Source organism: Delphinapterus leucas, chromosome 21, assembly GCF_059928025.1.
Source record: "Delphinapterus leucas isolate spDelLeu-1000000601 "Yukka" chromosome 21, BTC_Dleu_Yukka2, whole genome shotgun sequence".
NCBI lineage: Eukaryota > Metazoa > Chordata > Mammalia > Artiodactyla > Monodontidae > Delphinapterus > Delphinapterus leucas.
The window spans coordinates 40,111,066-40,125,802 of NC_143149.1; positions in this window are offsets into that span (position 1 = coordinate 40,111,066).

Genomic DNA, 14,737 nt, shown 5'->3' on the forward strand with positions numbered 1-14,737 from the left:
TTTGAGGCCAAGTGTGCTGGGTTCCTCACCTTTCCATGATGTGGCCCAACTGGTGTGAGGCTACTTCTTCCTGGTTGACATTCCCTTGGTGATGTGGGTCCTCTGGTGAGAGTCTGATCCTGGCTGTGTTCCTCAACCTTCTGTGAGGTGGGCCCTCTGCTGTGAGGTCACTCCTGCCTGCCTGTCACACGTCGCTGTGATGATGTGGGCCCTACTGTGGCAGTTGGAGCCTGCTGCCATCCTCCTCCCCTCAGTGATGAGGCCCCTCTGGCCTCAGGCCCTAACTGCTGGGCTCCCCACATTTTTCGATGTCCAACCAGTGGTGCAAGGACACTCCTGCCAGGTTCCCGTCCCCATGTCGATGTTGACTTTCTGCTCTGTGGTCCAACGCCTGGGATGCTCACAGTTTCATGATGTGGGCCCTCTGGTGTGAGTACACACCGGCCTGGATCCCATAGCCTCGGTGCTCTAGGCCACCTGCTAGGAGGTTCCTACTGCTGGATACCTCACATTTTATTCTATGGGCACTCTGTTGTGAAGCTACTCCTGCCTGCCTCACTCCCAGCCACTTGGTGATGTTAGTCCTCTGGATTGAGGACACATATGCTGGGTTAATCACCTTTCGATGATGTGGCACCACTGGTACGAGGACATCCCTGCCTTGTTCCCATCCCCTTGGTGATGTGCGCCCTCTGGTGAGAGTCTGATCCTTGCTCGGTTCCTCAGCCTTCTGTGAGGTGGTCCCTCTGCTGTGAGGTCACTCCTGCCGGGCTGGCACACGTCGCCTTGATGACGTGGGCTCTGTGGTGGCATTTAAAGCCTGCGGGGTGTGTCGTCCCCTCGGTGATGAGGGCCCTCTGGGGTCAGGCCGTAACTTCTGGGCTCCCCACATTTTCTGATGTGTACCCAGTAGAGCGAGGACACACCTGCCAGTTTCCCATCCCCATGGTGATGTGGGCCTTCTGCTCTGAAGTCCCAACGGCTGGGTTGCTCACACTTTCATGATGTGGGCTCTCTGGTGTCAGTTCACTCCGTCCTGGATCCCAGAGCCTCGGTGCTCTGGGCCTCCTGCTGGGAGGTTCCAATTGCTGGTTTCCTCGTATTTATATTCTATGGGCCCTCTGTTGTGAGGCTATTCCTGCCTGCCTCATTGCCACACACTTTGTTTTGGGGGTCCTCTGGTTTGAGGCCACATGTGCCGGGTTCCTCACCTTACGATGATGTGGCCCCACTGGTGTGAGAACACTCCTGCCTGGTTCCCATCCCCTTGGTGTTGTGGGCCCTCTGGTGAGAGTCTGATCCTGGCTGGGCTCCTCAACCTTCTGTGAGGGGGGGACCTCTGCTGTGAGGTCACACTTTACTGGCTGGCACTCATCGCCTTGGCAATGTGGGTCATCTGATGACATTTGGAGCTTTCTGGGAGCCTCCTCCTCTCAGTGATGAGGGCCCTCTGGCGTCAGGCCCTGACTGCTGGCCTCCAAACATGTTCTGATGTGCGCCCAGGGGTGCGAGGACACTCCTGTCAGGTTCCCATCCTCTTGGGGATGTGGGCCTTCTGCTCTGAGGACCCAACGGCTGGGTTCCTCAGAGTTTCAGGATGTGGGCCCTCTGGTGTGAGTTCACTATGGACTGGATCCCATAGCCTCGGTGCTCTGGGGCACCTGCTGGGAGGTTCCAACTCTTGTATTCCTCACCTTTTTTTATTCTTTTTGCCTTCTGTTGTGAGGCTACTCCTTCCTGGCTCACTCCCAGCCCCTTGAAGATGTGGGTCCTCTGGTTTGAGGACACATGTGCTGGGTTCTTCACCTTTCGAGGATGTGGACCCACTGATGTGAGGACACTCCTGCCTGGTTCCCATCCTCTTCGTGAGGTGGGCCCTCTGGTGAAAGTCTGATCCTAGCTGGGTTCCTCAAGCTTCTGTGAGGTGGACCCTGTGCTGTGAGGTCACTCCTGCCTGGTTGGCACACGTCCCCTTGGCAACGTGGGCCCTCTGGTGTCAGTTGGATCCTGCTGGGATTCACATCCCCTCTTTGATGAGGGCCCTCTGGCGTCAGGCCCTAACTTCTGGGCTCCCTACAATTTCTGATGTGCACCCACTGGTGCGAGGACACGCCTGCCAGTTTCCCATCCCCATGGGGATGTAGGACTTCTGCTCTGAAGTCCCAAAGGCTGGCTTTCTCACAGTTTCATGATGTGGGCCCTCTGGTGAGAGTCTGATCCTGGCTGGGTACCTCATCCTACTGTCAGGTGGGCCCTCTGCTGTGAGGACATTCCTGCCTGGCTGGCTCACGTCACCTTGGTGACGTGGACCCTCTGGTGGCAGTTGCACCCGGCTGGGAGCCTCCTCCCCTCAGTGATGAGGGCCCTCTGGTTTCAGGGCCTTCCTTCTGGGCTCCCCACATTTTCTGATGTGCGCCCAGTGGTGCGAGGACACTCCTGCAAGGTTCCCATCACCATGGGGTTGTGGGCCTTCTGCTCTGAGGTCTCAAGAGCTGGCTTGCTCACAGTTTCATGATGTGGGCCCTCTGCTGTGAGTTCACTCCGGCCTTGATCCCATAGCCTCAGTGCTGTGGGCCACCTGATGGGAAGACCCAGCTGCTGAATTCCTCACTCTTTTAATTCTATCGACTCTCCGTTGTGAGGTTACTCCTGCCTGACTCTCTTCCAGCCCTTTGGTGATGTGGTTCCTCTGGTTTGATGCCACATGTGCTGGGTTGCTCACCTTTCGATGATATGGCCCCTCTGTTGTGAGGAAACTCCTGCCTCATACCCATCCCCTTGGTTATGTGGGACCTCTGGTGAGAGTGTGATCCTGGCTGGTTTCCTCACCCTTCTGTGAGGAGCGCCCTCTGCTGTGAGGTCACACCTACCTGGCTGGTACAGGTTGCCTTGGTGACGTGGGCCCTCTGGTGGCACTTGGAGGCTGCTGGGATCCTCCTCCCCTCGGTGATGAGTGTCCTCTTGCATCGGGCCCTAAGTGCTGGGTTCTCCACATTTTCTGATGTGCTCCCAGTGGTTCGAGGACACTCCTGCCTGGTTCCCATCCCCATGGGGATGTGGGCCTTCTGCTCTCAGGTCCCAACGGCTGGGTTGCTCACAATTTCATGATGTGGGCTCTCTGGTGTGAGTTCAATCCTGCCTGGATCCCATAGCCTTGGTGCGCCAGGCCACCTGCTGGGAGATTCCAACATCTGGATTCCTCACCTTGTTCATTCTATGGGCCCTGTGTTGTGAGACTACTCCTGCCTGCCTCACCCGCAGCCCCTTGGTGATGAGGGTCCTCTGGTTTGAGGCCACATGTGCTAGTTTCCTCACCTTTTGATGATGTGGCCCCACTGGTGTGAGGACACTCCTGCCTGGTTCCCATTCCCTTGGTGATGTGGGCCGTCTGGTGACAGTCTGATACTGATTGGGTTCCTCAACCTTCTGTGAGGTCGCCCTCTGCTGTGAGGACATTCCTGCCTGGCTGGCTCACGTCACCTTGGTGACGTGGACCCTCTGGTGGCAGTTGCACCCGGCTGGGAGCCTCCTCCCCTCGGTGATGAGGGCCCTCTGGTTTCAGGGCCTTACATCTGGGCTCCCCACATTTTCTGATGTGCGCCCAGTGGTGCGAAGAAACTCCTGCCAGGTTCCCATCACCATGGGGATGTGGGCCTTCTGCTCTGAGGTCCCAACAGCTGGCTTGCTCACAGTTTCATGATGTGGGCCCTCTGCTGTGAGATCACTCCGGCCTTGATCCCATAGCCTCAGTGCTGTGGGCCACCTGATGGGAAGATCCAGCTGCTGAATTCCTCACTCTTTTAATTCTATTGACTCTCCATTGTGAGGCTACTCCTGCCTGACTCTCTTCCAGCCCTTTGGTGATGTGGTTCCTCTGGTTTGATGCCACATGTGCTGGGTTGCTCACCTTTCGATGACATGGCCCCTCTGTTGTGAGGAAACTCCTGCCTTATACCCATCCCCTTGGTTATGTGGGACCTCTGGTGAGAGTCTGATCCTGGCTGTGTTCCTCACCCTTCCGTGCGGTGAGCCCTCTGCTGTGAGGTCACAAGTGCCTGGCTGGCACACGGCTCCTAGGCAACGTGGGCCCTCTGGTGGCACTTGGATCTGGCTGGGAGGCTCTCCCTTTGGTGATGAGGGCCCTCTTGCATCAGGCACTAGCTGCTCTGGGCTCACCACAATTTCGGATTTGCGTCCACTGGTGCGAAGACACTCCTCCCAAGTTGCCATCACCATGGGGATGTGGGAATTCTGCTCTGACGTCCCAACGGCTGGCTTGCTCACAGCTTCATGATGTGGGCCCTCTGGTGTGAGTTCACTCCGGCCTTGATCCCATAGCCTAGGTGCTCTGGGCCGCATGCAGGGAGGACGCAACTACTGGATTTCTCACCCTTTTAATTCTATGGGCGCTCTGTTGTGAGGCTACTCCTGCCTGCCTCATTCCCAGCCCCTTGGTGATGTGTGTCCTCTGGATTGAGGCCACACGTGCTGGGTTCCTCTACTTTCGATGATGTGTCCATACTGATGTGAGGAAATTCCTGCCTGGTTCCCATCCCCTTGGTGTTGTGAACCCTCTGGTGAGATTCTGATCCTGGCTGGGTTCCTCACCCTTGTGTGAGGTGGGCCCTCTTCTGTGAGGTCACTCCTGCCTGGCTGGCACATGTCACCTTGGCGACGCGGGCCCTCTAGTGGCAGGTGGATCCTGCTGGTGGCCTCGTCCCCTTGGTTATGAAGGCCCTCTACTGTTAGGCCCTAACTGCTGGGATTCCAACATATTCTGATGCGCGCCCAGTCGTGCGAGGACACTCCTGCAAGGTTCCCGTCCCAATGGGAATGTGGGCCTTGTGCTCTGAGGTCCCAAAGGCTGGGTTGCTTACAGTTTCATGATGTAGGCCCTCTGTTGTGACTTCACTCCTGCCTGGATCCCATAGCCTCGCTGTTCTGGGCTGCCTGCTCAGAGGTTCCAACTGCTGGTTTCCTCAACTTTTTATTCTATAGGCCCTATGTTGTGCGGCTACTCCTGCCTGCCTCATTCCCAGCCCATTGGTGATGTGGGTTCTCTGGTTTGAGGCCACATGTAATGGGTTCCTCACCTTTCGATATGTGGCCCCACTGGTGTGAGCACACTCCTGCCTATTTCCCATTCCCTTGGAGATGTGGGCCCTCTGGTGAGAGTGTGATCCTGGCTGGTTTCCTCACCCTTCTGTGAGGAGCGCCCTCTGCTGTGAGGTCACACCTACCTGGCTGGTACAGGTTGCCTTGGTGACGTGGGCCCTCTGGTGGCACTTGGAGGCTGCTGGGATCCTCCTCCCCTCGGTGATGAGTGTCCTCTTGCATCGGGCCCTAAGTGCTGGGTTCTCCACATTTTCTGATGTGCTCCCAGTGGTTCGAGGACACTTCTGCCTGGTTCCCATCCCCATGGGGATGTGGGCCTTCTGCTCTCAGGTCCCAACGGCTGGGTTGCTCACAATTTCATGATGTGGGCTCTCTGGTGCGAGTTCAATCCTGCCTGGATCCCATAGCCTTGGTGCGCCAGGCCGCCTGCTGGGAGATTCCAACAACTGGATTCCTCACCTTGTTCATTCTATGGGCCCTGTGTTGTGAGACTACTCCTGCCTGCCTCACCCGCAGCCCCTTGGTGATGTGGGTCCTCTGGTTTGAGGCCACATGTGCTAGTTTCCTCACCTTTTGATGATGTGGCCCCACTGGTGTGAGGACACTCCTGCCTGGTTCCCATTCCCTTGGTGATGTGGGCCGTCTGGTGACAGTCTGATCCTGATTGGGTTCCTCACCCTTCTGTGAGGTCGCCCTCTGCTGTGAGGTCACTCCTGCCTGGCTGGCAGACGTCCTCTTGGTGACGTTGGCCCTCTGGTGGCAGTTTTACCCTGCTGGGAGCCTCCTCCCCTTGGTGATGAGGGCCCTCTTGCGTCAGGCCCTAACTGATGGCCTTTCCACATTTTCTGATGTGTGCCCTGTGGTGCGACAACACTCCTGCCAGATTCCCATCGCCATGGGGATGTGGGGCTTCTGCCCCGTTGTCCCAAAGACTGGGTTGCTCACAGTCTCATGATGTGGGTCCTCTGGTGTGAGTTCACTCTGTCCTGGATCCCATAGCCTCGGTGCGTTTGGCCACCTGGTGGGAGGTGCCAACAGCTGGATTCCTCACATTTTTTTTCTATGGGCTCTCTGTTGTGAGGCTATCCCTGCTTACCTCATTCCCAGCCCATTTGTGTTGTGGGTCCTCTGGATTGAGGCCACACGTGCTGGGTTCCTCACCTTTCGATGATGTGGCCCGACTGGTGTGAGGACACTCCTGCCTTGTTCCCATCCCATTGGTGATGTAGGCCCTCTGGTGAGAGTCTGATCCTGTCTTGGTTCCTCACCCTTCTGTGAGGTGGGTCCTCTGCTGTGAGGTCACTCCTGCCTAACTGGCACACGTCCCCTTGGCAAGGTGGGCCCTCTGGTAGCAGTTGGATCCTGCTTGGAGCCTCCACCCATGGGTGATGTGGGCACTCTTGTGTCAGGCCCTAACTCCTGGGCTCCCCACGTTTTCTGATGTGCGCCCAGTGATGCCAGTACACTCCTGCCACGTTCCCATCCCCATGGGGATGTGTGCCTTCTGCTCTGAGGTCCCACCGGCTAGGTTGCTCACAGTTTCATGATGTGGGCTCTCTGGTGTGAGTCCACTCCGCCCTGTATCCCATAGTGTCTGGGCTGTGGGCCGCCTGCTGGGAGGTTACAGCTACTGGATTCCTCACCATTTTTATTCTATGGTCCCTCTGTTGTGTGGCAACTCCTGCCTGCCTTAGTCCCCAAAACTTGGTGATGTGGATCCTCTTTTTTTGAGGCCAAGTGTGCTGGGTTCCTCACCTTTCCATGATGTGGCCCAACTGGTGTGAGGCTACTTCTTCCTGGTTGACATTCCCTTGGTGATGTGGGTCCTCTGGTGAGAGTCTGATCCTGGCTGTGTTCCTCAACCTTCTGTGAGGTGGGCCCTCTGCTGTGAGGTCACTCCTGCCTGCCTGTCACACGTCGCTGTGATGATGTGGGCCCTACTGTGGCAGTTGGAGCCTGCTGCCATCCTCCTCCCCTCAGTGATGAGGCCCCTCTGGCCTCAGGCCCTAACTGCTGGGCTCCCCACATTTTTCGATGTCCAACCAGTGGTGCAAGGACACTCCTGCCAGGTTCCCGTCCCCATGTCGATGTTGACTTTCTGCTCTGTGGTCCAACGCCTGGGATGCTCACAGTTTCATGATGTGGGCCCTCTGGTGTGAGTACACACCGGCCTGGATCCCATAGCCTCGGTGCTCTAGGCCACCTGCTAGGAGGTTCCTACTGCTGGATACCTCACATTTTATTCTATGGGCACTCTGTTGTGAAGCTACTCCTGCCTGCCTCACTCCCAGCCACTTGGTGATGTTAGTCCTCTGGATTGAGGACACATATGCTGGGTTAATCACCTTTCGATGATGTGGCACCACTGGTACGAGGACATCCCTGCCTTGTTCCCATCCCCTTGGTGATGTGCGCCCTCTGGTGAGAGTCTGATCCTTGCTCGGTTCCTCAGCCTTCTGTGAGGTGGTCCCTCTGCTGTGAGGTCACTCCTGCCTGGCTGGCACACGTCGCCTTGATGACGTGGGCTCTGTGGTGGCATTTAAAGCCTGCGGGGTGTGTCGTCCCCTCGGTGATGAGGGCCCTCTGGGGTCAGGCCGTAACTTCTGGGCTCCCCACATTTTCTGATGTGTACCCAGTAGAGCGAGGACACACCTGCCAGTTTCCCATCCCCATGGTGATGTGGGCCTTCTGCTCTGAAGTCCCAACGGCTGGGTTGCTCACACTTTCATGATGTGGGCTCTCTGGTGTCAGTTCACTCCGTCCTGGATCCCAGAGCCTCGGTGCTCTGGGCCTCCTGCTGGGAGGTTCCAATTGCTGGTTTCCTCGTATTTATATTCTATGGGCCCTCTGTTGTGAGGCTATTCCTGCCTGCCTCATTGCCACACACTTTGTTTTGGGGGTCCTCTGGTTTGAGGCCACATGTGCCGGGTTCCTCACCTTACGATGATGTGGCCCCACTGGTGTGAGAACACTCCTGCCTGGTTCCCATCCCCTTGGTGTTGTGGGCCCTCTGGTGAGAGTCTGATCCTGGCTGGGCTCCTCAACCTTCTGTGAGGGGGGACCTCTGCTGTGAGGTCACACTTTACTGGCTGGCACTCATCGCCTTGGCAATGTGGGTCATCTGATGACATTTGGAGCTTTCTGGGAGCCTCCTCCTCTCAGTGATTAGGGTCCTCTGGCGTCAGGCCCTGACTGCTGGCCTCCAAACATGTTCTGATGTGCGCCCAGGGGTGCGAGGACACTCCTGTCAGGTTCCCATCCTCTTGGGGATGTGGGCCTTCTGCTCTGAGGACCCAACGGCTGGGTTCCTCAGAGTTTCAGGATGTGGGCCCTCTGGTGTGAGTTCACTATGGACTGGATCCCATAGCCTCGGTGCTCTGGGCCGCCTGCTGGGAGGTTCCAACTCTTGTATTCCTCACCTTTTTTTATTCTTTTTGCCTTCTGTTGTGAGGCTACTCCTTCCTGGCTCACTCCCAGCCCCTTGAAGATGTGGGTCCTCTGGTTTGAGGACACATGTGCTGGGTTCTTCACCTTTCGAGGATGTGGTCCCACTGATGTGAGGACACTCCTGCCTGGTTCCCATCCTCTTCGTGAGGTGGGCCCTCTGGTGAAAGTCTGATCCTAGCTGGGTTCCTCAAGCTTCTGTGAGGTGGACCCTGTGCTGTGAGGTCACTCCTGCCTGGTTGGCACACGTCCCCTTGGCAACGTGGGCCCTCTGGTGTCAGTTGGATCCTGCTGGGATTCTCATCCCCTCTTTGATGAGGGCCCTCTGGCGTCAGGCCCTAACTTCTGGGCTCCCTACTATTCCTGATGTGCACCCACTGGTGCGAGGACACGCCTGCCAGTTTCCCATCCCAATGGGGATGTAGGACTCCTGCTCTGAAGTCCCAAAGGCTGGCTTTCTCACAGTTTCATGATGTGGGCCCTCTGGTGAGAGTCTGATCCTGGCTGGGTACCTCACCCTACTGTCAGGTGGGCCCTCTGCTGTGAGGACATTCCTGCCTGGCTGGCTCACGTCACCTTGGTGACGTGGACCCTCTGGTGGCAGTTGCACCCGGCTGGGAGCCTCCTCCCCTCGGTGATGAGGGCCCTCTGGTTTCAGGGCCTTACATCTGGGCTCCCCACATTTTCTGATGTGCGCCCAGTGGTGCCAAGACACTCCTGCAAGGTTCCCATCACCATGGGGATGTGGGCCTTCTGCTCTGAGGTCCCAACAGCTGGCTTGCTCACAGTTTCATGATGTGGGCCCTCTGCTGTGAGTTCACTCCGGCCTTGATCCCATAGCCTCAGTGCTGTGGGCCACCTGATGGGAAGACCCAGCTGCTGAATAACTCACTCTTTTAATTCTATCGACTCTCCCTTGTGAGGCTACTCCTGCCTGACTCTCTTCCAGCCCTTTGGTGATGTGGTTCCTCTGGTTTGATGCCACATGTGCTGGGTTGCTCACCTTTCGATGACATGGCCCCTCTGTTGTGAGGAAACTCCTGCCTCATACCCATCCCCTTGGTTATGTGGGACCTCTGGTGACAGTCTGATCCTGGCTGTGTTCCTCACCCTTCCGTGCGGTGAGCCCTCTGCTGTGAGGTCACAAGTGCCTGGCTGGCACACGGCTCCTAGGCAACGTGGGCCCTCTGGTGGCACTTGGATCTGGCTGGGAGTCTCTCCCTTTGGTGATGAGGGCCCTCTTGCATCAGGCACTAGCTGCTCTGGGCTCACCACAATTTCGGATGTGCGTCCACTGGTGCGAAGACACTCCTCCCAAGTTGCCATCACCATGGGGATGTGGGAATTCTGCTCTGCCGTCCCAACGGCTGGCTTGCTCCCAGCTTCATGATGTGGGCCCTCTGGTGTGAGTTCACTCCGGCCTTGATCCCATAGCCTAGGTGCTCTGTGCCGCATGCAGGGAGGACGCAACTACTGGATTTCTCACCCTTTTAATTCTATGGGCGCTCTGTTGTGAGGCTACTCCTGCCTGCCTCATTCCCAGCCCCTTTATGATGTGTGTCCTCTGGATTGAGGCCACACGTGCTGGGTTCCTCAACTTTCGATGATGTGTCCATACTGATGTGAGGAAATTCCTGCCTGGTTCCCATCCCCTTGGTGTTGTGAGCCCTCTGGTGAGATTCTGATCCTGGCTGGGTTCCTCACCCTTGTGTGAAGTGGGCCCTCTTCTGTGAGGTCACTCCTGCCTGGCTGGCACATGTCACCTTGGCGACACGAACCCTCTAGTGGCAGGTGGATCCTGGTGGTGGCCTCGTCCCCTTGGTTATGAAGGCCCTCTACTGTTAGGCCCTAACTGCTGGGATTCCAACATATTCTGATGTGCGCCCAGTCGTGCGAGGACACTCCTGCAAGGTTCCCGTCCCAATGGGAATGTGGGCCTTCTGCTCTGAGGTCCCAAAGGCTGGGTTGCTTACAGTTTCATGATGTAGGCCCTCTGTTGTGACTTCACTCCTGCCTGGATCCCATAGCCTCGCTGTTCTGGGCTCCCTGCTCAGAGGTTCCAACTGCTGGTTTCCTCAACTTTTTATTCTATGGGCCCTATGTTGTGCGGCTACTCCTGCCTGCCTCATTCCCAGCCCATTGGTGATGTGGGTTCTCTGGTTTGAGGCCACATGTAATGGGTTCCTCACCTTTCGATATGTGGCCCCACTGGTGTGAGCACACTCCTGCCTATTTCCCATTCCCTTGGAGATGTGGGCCCTCTGGTGAGAGTGTGATCCTGGCTGGTTTCCTCACCCTTCTGTGAGGAGCGCCCTCTGCTGTGAGGTCACACCTACCTGGCTGGTACAGGTTGCCTTGGTGACGTGGGCCCTCTGGTGGCACTTGGAGGCTGCTGGGATCCTCCTCCCCTCGGTGATGAGTGTCCTCTTGCATCGGGCCCTAAGTGCTGGGTTCTCCACATTTTCTGATGTGCTCCCAGTGGTTCGAGGACACTTCTGCCTGGTTCCCATCCCCATGGGGATGTGGGCCTTCTGCTCTCAGGTCCCAACGGCTGGGTTGCTCACAATTTCATGATGTGGGCTCTCTGGTGCGAGTTCAATCCTGCCTGGATCCCATAGCCTTGGTGCGCCAGGCCGCCTGCTGGGAGATTCCAACAACTGGATTCCTCACCTTGTTCATTCTATGGGCCCTGTGTTGTGAGACTACTCCTGCCTGCCTCACCCGCAGCCCCTTGGTGATGTGGGTCCTCTGGTTTGAGGCCACATGTGCTAGTTTCCTCACCTTTTGATGATGTGGCCCCACTGGTGTGAGGACACTCCTGCCTGGTTCCCATTCCCTTGGTGATGTGGGCCGTCTGGTGACAGTCTGATCCTGATTGGGTTCCTCACCCTTCTGTGAGGTCGCCCTCTGCTGTGAGGTCACTCCTGCCTGGCTGGCAGACGTCCTCTTGGTGACGTTGGCCCTCTGGTGGCAGTTTTACCCTGCTGGGAGCCTCCTCCCCTTGGTGATGAGGGCCCTCTTGCGTCAGGCCCTAACTGATGGCCTTTCCACATTTTCTGTTGTGTGCCCTGTGGTGCGACAACACTCCTGCCAGATTCCCATCGCCATGGGGATGTGGGGCTTCTGCCCCGTTGTCCCAAAGACTGGGTTGCTCACAGTCTCATGATGTGGGTCCTCTGGTGTGAGTTCACTCTGTCCTGGATCCCATAGCCTCGGTGCGTTTGGCCACCTGCTGGGAGGTGCCAACTGCTGGATTCCTCACATTTTTTTTCTATGGGCTCTCTGTTGTGAGGCTATCCCTGCTTACCTCATTCCCAGCCCATTTGTGTTGTGGGTCCTCTGGATTGAGGCCACACGTGCTGGGTTCCTCACCTTTCGATGATGTGGCCCGACTGGTGTGAGGACACTCCTGCCTTGTTCCCATCCCATTGGTGATGTAGGCCCTCTGGTGAGAGTCTGATCCTGTCTTGGTTCCTCACCCTTCTGTGAGGTGGGTCCTCTGCTGTGAGGTCACTCCTGCCTAACTGGCACACGTCCCCTTGGCAAGGTGGGCCCTCTGGTAGCAGTTGGATCCTGCTTGGAGCCTCCACCCATGGGTGATGTGGGCACTCTTGTGTCAGGCCCTAACTCCTGGGCTCCCCACGTTTTCTGATGTGCGCCCAGTGATGCCAGTACACTCCTGCCACGTTCCCATCCCCATGGGGATGTGTGCCTTCTGCTCTGAGGTCCCACCGGCTAGGTTGCTCACAGTTTCATGATGTGGGCTCTCTGGTGTGAGTCCACTCCGCCCTGTATCCCATAGTGTCTGGGCTGTGGGCCGCCTGCTGGGAGGTTACAGCTACTGGATTCCTCACCATTTTTATTCTATGGTCCCTCTGTTGTGTGGCAACTCCTGCCTGCCTTAGTCCCCAAAACTTGGTGATGTGGATCCTCTTTTTTTGAGGCCAAGTGTGCTGGGTTCCTCACCTTTCCATGATGTGGCCCAACTGGTGTGAGGCTACTTCTTCCTGGTTGACATTCCCTTGGTGATGTGGGTCCTCTGGTGAGAGTCTGATCCTGGCTGTGTTCCTCAACCTTCTGTGAGGTGGGCCCTCTGCTGTGAGGTCACTCCTGCCTGCCTGTCACACGTCGCTGTGATGATGTGGGCCCTACTGTGGCAGTTGGAGCCTGCTGCCATCCTCCTCCCCTCAGTGATGAGGCCCCTCTGGCCTCAGGCCCTAACTGCTGGGCTCCCCACATTTTTCGATGTCCAACCAGTGGTGCAAGGACACTCCTGCCAGGTTCCCGTCCCCATGTCGATGTTGACTTTCTGCTCTGTGGTCCAACGCCTGGGATGCTCACAGTTTCATGATGTGGGCCCTCTGGTGTGAGTACACACCGGCCTGGATCCCATAGCCTCGGTGCTCTAGGCCACCTGCTAGGAGGTTCCTACTGCTGGATACCTCACATTTTATTCTATGGGCACTCTGTTGTGAAGCTACTCCTGCCTGCCTCACTCCCAGCCACTTGGTGATGTTAGTCCTCTGGATTGAGGACACATATGCTGGGTTAATCACCTTTCGATGATGTGGCACCACTGGTACGAGGACATCCCTGCCTTGTTCCCATCCCCTTGGTGATGTGCGCCCTCTGGTGAGAGTCTGATCCTTGCTCGGTTCCTCAGCCTTCTGTGAGGTGGTCCCTCTGCTGTGAGGTCACTCCTGCCGGGCTGGCACACGTCGCCTTGATGACGTGGGCTCTGTGGTGGCATTTAAAGCCTGCGGGGTGTGTCGTCCCCTCGGTGATGAGGGCCCTCTGGGGTCAGGCCGTAACTTCTGGGCTCCCCACATTTTCTGATGTGTACCCAGTAGAGCGAGGACACACCTGCCAGTTTCCCATCCCCATGGTGATGTGGGCCTTCTGCTCTGAAGTCCCAACGGCTGGGTTGCTCACACTTTCATGATGTGGGCTCTCTGGTGTCAGTTCACTCCGTCCTGGATCCCAGAGCCTCGGTGCTCTGGGCCTCCTGCTGGGAGGTTCCAATTGCTGGTTTCCTCGTATTTATATTCTATGGGCCCTCTGTTGTGAGGCTATTCCTGCCTGCCTCATTGCCACACACTTTGTTTTGGGGGTCCTCTGGTTTGAGGCCACATGTGCCGGGTTCCTCACCTTACGATGATGTGGCCCCACTGGTGTGAGAACACTCCTGCCTGGTTCCCATCCCCTTGGTGTTGTGGGCCCTCTGGTGAGAGTCTGATCCTGGCTGGGCTCCTCAACCTTCTGTGAGGGGGGACCTCTGCTGTGAGGTCACACTTTACTGGCTGGCACTCATCGCCTTGGCAATGTGGGTCATCTGATGACATTTGGAGCTTTCTGGGAGCCTCCTCCTCTCAGTGATTAGGGTCCTCTGGCGTCAGGCCCTGACTGCTGGCCTCCAAACATGTTCTGATGTGCGCCCAGGGGTGCGAGGACACTCCTGTCAGGTTCCCATCCTCTTGGGGATGTGGGCCTTCTGCTCTGAGGACCCAACGGCTGGGTTCCTCAGAGTTTCAGGATGTGGGCCCTCTGGTGTGAGTTCACTATGGACTGGATCCCATAGCCTCGGTGCTCTGGGCCGCCTGCTGGGAGGTTCCAACTCTTGTATTCCTCACCTTTTTTTATTCTTTTTGCCTTCTGTTGTGAGGCTACTCCTTCCTGGCTCACTCCCAGCCCCTTGAAGATGTGGGTCCTCTGGTTTGAGGACACATGTGCTGGGTTCTTCACCTTTCGAGGATGTGGTCCCACTGATGTGAGGACACTCCTGCCTGGTTCCCATCCTCTTCGTGAGGTGGGCCCTCTGGTGAAAGTCTGATCCTAGCTGGGTTCCTCAAGCTTCTGTGAGGTGGACCCTGTGCTGTGAGGTCACTCCTGCCTGGTTGGCACACGTCCCCTTGGCAACGTGGGCCCTCTGGTGTCAGTTGGATCCTGCTGGGATTCTCATCCCCTCTTTGATGAGGGCCCTCTGGCGTCAGGCCCTAACTTCTGGGCTCCCTACTATTCCTGATGTGCACCCACTGGTGCGAGGACACGCCTGCCAGTTTCCCATCCCAATGGGGATGTAGGACTCCTGCTCTGAAGTCCCAAAGGCTGGCTTTCTCACAGTTTCATGATGTGGGCCCTCTGGTGAGAGTCTGATCCTGGCTGGGTACCTCACCCTACT